Below are 9111 nucleotides of genomic sequence, written 5' to 3'. Positions count from 1 at the left end.
CCCTCAGTTTGCAAAAGGCCCTAATTCCCTTCTGACAGTCAACTCTCCTACTGGGCACCAACTCTCCTAAGAAAGACGGCACTCAGTGGCTGATGGTGATTTCCACATTGTGATATTATTGGCAATTTCTTTCACTAAAGGAAGGGAAAGAACCCCACAAATTTGATCTCCGGTAAGATGACCCTGGGAATGCCAGAGTTTCTGCTAAGGGAGTTGGAGGTTTTGTTCTTGAGACTTTACCAACCCGCATCTCATCCATCCGTGCCTGGGCAGAGCGTGGGGCTGGGCCCCTGAGAGCCATGGTGCCTGGGAAGACTGGGGGCCTTTCAGAAAAGCTGACGTGGCTGGGGCCTTTGTGTATGTGGAACATTTCAGCTGGGGCAGGAAGCTTGCAGACCACAACTTAGACACAAGTATAGCAGCAGAAACCAGAGGAAGTGCTACTTACAGCTGTTAGTAAACGTTGCTAGGAGCACTGTAGTGAGGCCCCAGGAAAAGGGACATACCTTGTCAGAAGTTACACAATAAACCAGAAGTGACAGCTGAAATGGAAAAAAACAAAGTTCGTAAATGGACGGGGCACATTCCTGGAGGCCCATATCATACCAAATCCACATTGTCGTGGTCCATTGTAACTCACCATATTGGTAAGATTGGTAATAACAATAAATATAGTCATACAAACAGGAAAGGTACTATATTCCTTCCTGTTGTGTAAGCCTTACACTGATCTTGCATTGTCTTTCTGTAATACCTATCATTTTAATCCCTGTAAAACTGCTATGAGGTATTATTATTATTATTATTATTTTAAAATATATTTTTATTGATTTCAGAGGGGAAAGGAGAGGGAGAGAAAGAGAGATAGAAACATCAATGATGAGAGAGAATCATTGATTGGCTGCTCCGGCACGCCCCCCACTGGGGATCAAGCCCACAACCCGGGCAAGTGCCCTTGACCAGAATCTAACTCAGGACCTTTCAGTCCGCAGGACAACGCTCTATCCACTCCAGTGGTTGGCAAACTGCGGCTTGGCAAACCACGGCTCGCGAGCCACATGCGGCTCTTTGGCCCCTTGAGCGTGGCTCTTCCACAAAATACTGAGTTCTGCGCATGGGCCACAAAGTTTCAATCGCACTGTATGTGTGTGCCCGCACGTGGTATTTTGTGGAAGAGCCACACTCAAGGGGCCAAAGAGCCGCATGTGGCTCGCGAGCCGCGTTTTGCCGACCACGGCAAACCAAACCAGCTAGGGCCAGAGGTATTAAAATATTTAACAACCAGTATATATATATATATATATATATATATGTGTGTGTGTGTGTGTGTGTGTATATGTGTATATATATATATATAACTTAATGCATGGATCAAAAAAATTTTAATATATTCCATCACCACTCCTTGTCTTTAGAAAACTAAACCATCTTTCTCTCCTCCCCTATCCATGGTCACTGAGGGGGACACGGGTCCATTTGCAACAGAAAATGTACTTTAGCACATTACAACCTTTATATTCTTGGAAGAAATTTGAAGTGGCTTCTACCACACCAGTGAACACCCAAATCCCTGCATTCATATCCAGAGCTGGCTTGTGTAGACCTAGAATCTTCCCTCTACAGCAGTGGTTCTCAACCTTCTGGCCCTTTAAATACAGTTCCTCATGTTGTGACCCAACCATAAAATTATTTTCGTTGCTACTTCATAACTGTAATGTTGCTACTGTTATGAATCATAATGTAAATATCTGATATGCAGGATGGTCTTAGGCGACCCCTGTGAAAGGGTCGTTCGACCGCCAAAGGGGTCGTGACCCACAGGTTGAGAACCGCTGCTCTATATCGACAGAGGTGCAAAGATAGGCATAAGCCATCCATGCAGCTTTGCTTATAATCATGAAAAACTGCAAAGTGCCCATCAATTGGGAACTAGTAATTTGAATTATGGGAGCCCTTACAATGGGACATTTTTTGACATCTGTGCTTTTTGATAAAAAGCTTTTTTGAGATATAATTCATATGCCATAAAATTTAAAGTATATAGTTCAGTGTTTTTTAGTAACCATTAACACAATCTAGTTTTAGAACAATTTTATTTACCCGAAAAGAAATTCCACACATGATGAGATATTTTGAAGCCATTTAAAAAAAAATGAGGAAGCCCAGCTGGTGTGGCTCAGTGGTTGAGCATCAAACTATGAACCAGGGGGTCACTGTTCAATTCCTGGTCAAGGCACATGCCTGGGTTGCAGGTTCGATCCCCAGTGTGGGTTGTGCAGGAGGCAGTGATCAATGATTCTCTCTCATCATTGATGTTTCTATCTCTTCCTCTCCCTTCCTCTCTGAAATCAATAAAAAAAATTTTTTTAAGAATAAAAACACAAAAAAATGAAGTGGTTCTCTGTATTTAAGTGAAAATATACTATGATATGCAAAAAACAAAAAACAAAAACATAGCCCTAGCCGGTTTGGCTCAGTGGATAGAACGTCGGCCTGCAGACTGAAAAGTCCCGGGTTCGATTCCAGTCAGGGGCGTGTATCTTGGTTGCAGGCACATCCCCAGTAGGAGGTGTGCAGGAGGCAGCTGATTGATGTTTCTCTCTCACTGATGTTTCTAACTCTCTATGTCTCTCCCTTCCTCTCTGTAAAAAATCAATAAAATATATTAAAAAAAACACAGCATGTTGCTGAAAATATATAATACACAGCCCATTTATTTATAAAGTGTGTGTATACACACATAAATATATAGAGATGTTTATGTATTTGTTCATTTATTTGTGTATGTATATATATCTGGAGAAATAAATGGGGAAGTTTTCAATATTTTATACTATTTTCATATACTTTTTTTTACATTGATAGTATGTTCCTGCTGTAAATTATAACTTCAAGGTGACGTAAATAATGGGGACATCCAAAGCTGATAAAGAGGTGTTTAAAAGAAGCTGCTGTTGCTAAAACAAATTTTAAAGAAAAAATGGTTTTTAACCTTCTAACCTTCCATTAGATGGCGCTGTTGCTGTATTTCTGTAGTTTCAAATGAGCTTGAAAAGGAACCCACCAGCCCATTTTTTCTGCCTGTAAAGACTTTATTTTTGCTTGCTTTTTTTTTTTTTAAGTCACTTAAAAAAAAAAAAGATGAAAGCTTTTTGGGGATCTGCAGTCTGTCTCTATAGAGTTGAGGAAGGCTGCATTTTTAAGCAGAGAGATTCAGCTGTTATACAACTTAGTTTATTTATTTTTTAAAATATATTTTGTATTGATTTCAGAGAGGAAGGGAGAGGGAGAGGGAGATAGAAACATCAGTGATGAGAGAGAGTCATTGATAGGCTGCCTCCTGCAGGCCCCACACTGGGGATCGAGCCTGCAATCTGGGCCTGTGCCTAGACGGGGAATTGAACCGTGACCTCCTGGTTCATAGGTTGATGCTCAACCACTGAGCCACAATTTAGTTTAAAATCAAGGTATTTACATAAAGAGTTTGGTTTCACTTTTTCAAGCGAAACCACAGAGGAGACTGGCTGCCTAGGGTGGTGTGGTTTGTCTTCTGCCATTGGAGTGGCGTTGGTTTTGCAGGTATGTGGAATATTTGAATCTCTTGGTGTTTACAGCCCACAGGGATAACCCAGCTGGGGCCTAGCAGTGAGGGTGGGGACCCTTTCCAGGCCCAGCCAGGGCAAGGCAGCAGGCTGGGAGGTGCTCTCAGGAGATCAGAAGGGCCCATTCAAGTACGCTGCTGCGTGCTCCACTGGCAAAATGCTGGTTCTTAGCTACCTGGGTTCAGTCTTGAAATATTTAGTGAAGTGTCAAGGTGCCTAGCCCTGTGTCTGTTGTATAAATGGTAGCTGTTGAAAACAGCTGTCCATGAATTCAGAGTTCATTTGACGTGTTCATTCAGTGTTCATATTGCTGAACACTCGCAGAGGGCTGAAGCATCTCCATCTGAAGATATGCATGGAAGATGGCCCTGCTTTAGGAAAATTAATTCATTAGCAGCTGATGTTTACTGACCACTAACCATGTGCTAGAGTTTTCTAAGTGCTTTATGTGTGTTAACATCTAATCCTCGCAAATGCAATAAGGCAGATACTACCACTCTCCCCATCTTGCCTATGAGAAAGCGGAGGCCCAGAGAGGTTAAGTCAGTCCCTCAAGGGCACACAGCTAGGGTGGGCCTAGAGGAGCCTTTTCTTACCACTACTCTGTGCTCACCGTATGGTGTGGCAAGGTGCCTGAACCACTGGGAAGGAGGGGCCAGGCATCTCCCTCGGGGAGTTAACGGATCAAAGAGTCAGGGAACAGTATTCCAAACAGAGGGAACAGCATATGAAAAGACATGAGAACATGGCACGATGAAGAGTGACCAATGCGGCTTAGAACAAATAACATTTCAGAGCATTAAAAAAAATATCCTGGAATTTTCCTTAGGAAAAAAGTCTGATTTTGGCAAGAGAGAGTCTCAGATGAGAGCCCTGAAGACCTTCAGTAGTGGCTTGTGGCAACCATCTCTACTTGATGAGTTGTTTCTGGCCAATCACTGTCCCTCACCTGGTCAGTTCTGCCATTAAATACCCATGCTGTGGAGCACAATGTAAGTTAATGAAATGGAATAATGTAGGTGGCATACACTGTATAAGAGCTTTAAAGTCAGCAGATGGCCACCCAAGTATGACACAGTGCTGGGCCCACCCAGACGCCCAGGCACCTGTGCCCGATTTATACCTTTAAGAGTAGCCGGAACCCCTCTCCTCCCGCTCTCAGTGGCCAGGGATTTTCAGTATTGATTTCCATCTGGCAGAGGCCTCCTCGTTCTTCCTCTACCTGTGGTTCTGGAGGGTCAGCCTGGAGAGGTGCCAGGCGCCTAACCAGCTCTGGAGTGAGGAATGTGTTTGCAGCAGAGGGAAAAGTCCTCCTGCCGACGCTCTGCTCTGTCGCTGGCTTCCTGCGGATTGATCACCATGGAAACCCAGCTCCCTTCCTCTCTGCCGCTGGCTGGTTGGGGGCACACATTGTCATTGTTGATGCCTTTGCTGCACAGATCAGAAGTTCCTTCCTCTTTCCTGTTGCAGAAATGCCACAGTCACTACTGTCGTCTGTCCTGGAACTGCAGCTCACACCTGAAGAGCCTGAGCTTGGGAAAAACAGTCTCATTTGATTCCCCAGGGGCCCTGGAGGCCTTCAGGGAAGCGGGAGGCCTGAGAACAATGCTGGTGTGAGAACAATGGCTGAACTGGGGGCCGCTCTTCCCCTTCCCTGGGCTCTCCTCGCCACATTTTTAAAATGGCTTTCTAGGCAGGCGCAGGTAATACTGTGTTAGCTTTTGTGGCCAAAGCCTTCCATGCAGGCAGGGCAGATGCGATTCCAGGCAGGGCATCACAGAGCCCCCTTCCTCCGCGTGTGCCTACCCCCCTGTGGAGCCCCCAAGAGAAATCCCTTCTTGGAGCGTCAGCCTTACAGATGGAGGGCACGTGTGGATACGGGAGAGGGGAGCTGCAGGTGGAATTGAGATGCCAGTGGAAGGGAGATTGGTGTTCGGAGCACAGTGCACTCCTGCATCATCAGTCACTTCCTCATTCACAGGAGTTTCAGGTGTTCTCAGCTGGAGGCAGGAGAGAGCTGAGGCTGCTGGATTTGGTGCTGGATTTGGCCCAGCATTCAGGACATTCTTTAGAGGCCAGTGCCTGCATCAGATACCTGTCCTGACTAGGTATCAAACCTGCAACCTTGGTGCATCAGGATGATGCTCTAACCAGCTGAGCTACCTGGCCCTCCTTTGTCCTGTTATAGCCATACCCACTTCCTTCCCTGTCCTCATTCCCAACCTCTGGAAACTGCTAATCTGTCCTCCATGTCTAAAATGTTGTTATTTCCAAAATGTGTTGTAAATAGAATCATATTTGGGGGGTTGGCCTTTTTGCTCAGCAAGCATATTTCCCTGGAGTCTCACCAAGATGTTGCATGCATCTGTTGCTCCTTCCTTTTTATTGCTGAGGAATATTCCATGGCATGGATGAACCACAGTGTGCTGAACCATTCGGCCATTGGAGGACATCTGGGCTGCTTCCCTTCCAGTTTTCCAAGAAAGCTGGAAGGACAAATAAAGCCTTGTCACCATTCAGATCCAGATTTTAGTGTGAACATAACGTTTTGTGAGTGTTTTTTTAAAAATTTATTTGGGGGAACTGGTCCAATTTTACAAACAGCTCTAATTAAAGCAGATCCTTGAGGTTTGTGAGGGATTCATTTGGAGACCTCCATGTGTTCTCACATCCTCAATATTAGAAACTAGTAGCCCGGTGCATGAAATTCGTGCACTGGGGTGTGTGTGTGTGGGGGAAGGGGCCCCTCAGTCTGGCCTTCACCCTCTCCAATCTGAGACCCCTCAGGGAATGTCCAACTACCTGTTTGTGCCCACACTTTTAACAGATAACAGCTCCATTGTTGTTTCTTTCTTATGCTTAAAACCATTGGAATTAGTAGGTATTCAAAGTGTGTATACATTTTGGGGGGACACCCTGTATATCTCTAGTCAGTGGTAAAAGAAACCAACAGCAGATTTGGAACCCCCAGACAGGGAACCTCACTCACTCCCCACATGTCTCCCCACTTCACTTTCCATCTTCGTGGGCAGCAGGAGAATCAACATTTTCTCTCATTAATTCGGAAAAGCACGTTCTGTCACCTGCTGCCTGGCAGGAGTGCGCTAGGCCCCCCCCAAGCAAGCGAGGCTCAGTCAGGGCAGCCTTCGCTCATGGGTGCTGGCACCCAAAGTGCACATTCCTCCTCTACAGTCGCCCCGACTATCCCACTGTTTCACTGAGAGGACGGAATTCCTCTCCACCTCTGGGTTCTTGTTCTTGAACGCTGACCGAAGGCACCTCAGCGAGGGCCGCCCGTGCCCACCAGGTGTGTCTGTCTGCACCTGCTCCTGCCTCAGCACCTGCATTAACCCCCCAGAGGTGATCTCATAGCTGCACTGGCCTCCGTGGGAACAGGGCATCACCACTCTGCCCTCTCACTGTCATCTCACAGGCGCCCACCCTCAGCACCCAGAACACCCAGACACTCTCCAAAGGACGTGAGCGCATCAGAGGGGATGTGTGCACATCCTGTGGGGGTGTTAGGCATGCTGGGTTGATAGAAGTGCGGTGGACAGGCGGGGGGAACTTGTGCACGCCTTGGTTTGCAACTGTTGCAGGTGTGGGTGACAGTGTGCTGGGGGATATTCGCACGCCAGGGGGGTATATGCACACCAGAGGCCTCTGGCTTTGCAGATCCGCAAACCCCTGTGGTGCGGCCAGGAGGATGTCAGTCTGGCCCACCACAGTGGCTGTCCCTGCGATCCTGCACCTTCTGGGCCAGGAGGCGGATCTTGCACAGCCACTCCTGGGCACTGATGGCCTGCAGGCACTACTTCAGCTCAGCCTGCAAGCTCCGCTTGGCGCACTCACAGCTGTCACCACCGCCATGTGGGGAGTACAGGCCACCCTCCGCCGGCCTGCCTCCCCTGTCCAGAGACTCTCTGTGCTGCTCACCTACCCAGAGTGACTGGGGCTGGGCGGAAGCCAGGCATCCTGCCCTGCCCAACCCTGGCCGATCTGCCCCTGTGCGAGCTGCCGCCCCGCCGGGAAGGGTCATGGATCCAGGTCCCGGGACCGCGGACAGCCTCAAGCACTGCCCCCCCACCTGGCAGGGTCACAGATCCGGGTCCCAGACCGCGGACAGCCTTGCCTGCTGCCGCCTGCCTTCAGTATGCAAATTAGCTGCCATCTTGTTGCTTCAAGGGTGGGGGTCCCCATTGGGGTGCCTGGCCAGCCTGGATGAGGGAATGATGGCTGTTTGCAATTGGTCACACCCCCTTCAGGGTGGGAGTCCCCACTGGGGTGCCTGGCCAGTCTGGGTGAGGGGCTGAGGGCCATTTTCAGGCTGGCAGGCGACTGAAGCTCCCAACCTCTCCTTTTTTTCTTTTTTTTTTTAATTCTGGGATTTATTTACCTTCTATGGCTGTCACTGGAGCTGAGAGCCGGCTTTAGCTCTGAGGCTCGGCTCCAGCTCTGAGACCTCGGCTGCTGAAAGCAGGCACTGGGTTTGCTTGGGTTCTATAATTGAAACACTGTTGCGGTCCTGCTGGCTGAAGCCCGGCTGGCTGAAAACAGGTTTCTGGAGTTTGTTTAGGTTCTATAATTGCAACATTGTTTCTTAGAGTGCAAGCTCCCAGCCCAGCAGCGGCAGGCGGGGAACCTTGGCTTCCTCCATCACTGGAGCAAGCAAGGCTCCTGTTCACTTCAGCTGCCTGGCTGCCGGCCGCCATCTTGGTTGGTAGTTAATTTGCATATCCTGCTGATTAGCCAATGGGAAGGGTGATGGGGTTATGGTCAATTTGCATCTTTCTCTTTTATTAGATAGGATGTTTGTACAGATTCTTGGCTTGGTCCTAACTCACACAAATCTCAGGTCTGCTAGAAGCACCATTTCCTGTGCATATTCTCATGACCAGCTTGGCTGCTTTTCATATTTGGATGTATCTAGTGCAGCAGTTCTCAACCTGTGGGTTGCAACCCCTTTGGGGGTCAAACGACCCTTTCACAGGGGTCGCCTAAGACCATTGGAAAACACATATATAATTACATATTGTTTTTGTGATTAATCACTATGCTTTAATTATGTTCAATTTGTAACAATGAAATTGGGAATCACCACAACATGAGGAACTGTATTAAAGGGTCACAACATTAGGAAGGTTGAGAAACACTGATCTAGTCATTCTAATTGTGTTTAAATCAGATAATGAAGCTGTAAAGAACAGGAAACATTAAGACAGTTGTATAGAACAAATTGAAGGATGACGTCCGAGAATAACCTTGGTGAATAAATACTTCATATTCTGTGTACTTCAACTTTTTCAGATTTTGACCCCGTCAGTCTTTGTTCTGAGCCAAAGATTTTCCTATTGTGGGGCAATCAAAATGTTTTTCTTCTAGAGATGCTGTGCAAAAACTTAAGGGCTCAGCGCTAGAGTTGGGCAGCCAGGGCTCCAATGAACTTACCACTGAAACTAGCTGTGGGGCCTGGGGCAAGTGTACTAACCTCTCTGAGGGTCTTGTTTCT

The sequence above is a fragment of the Myotis nattereri genome (assembly GCF_964212035.1).
Source record: "Myotis nattereri genome assembly, chromosome: 16".
NCBI lineage: Eukaryota > Metazoa > Chordata > Mammalia > Chiroptera > Vespertilionidae > Myotis > Myotis nattereri.
This window is presented reverse-complemented; position numbering follows the sequence as displayed.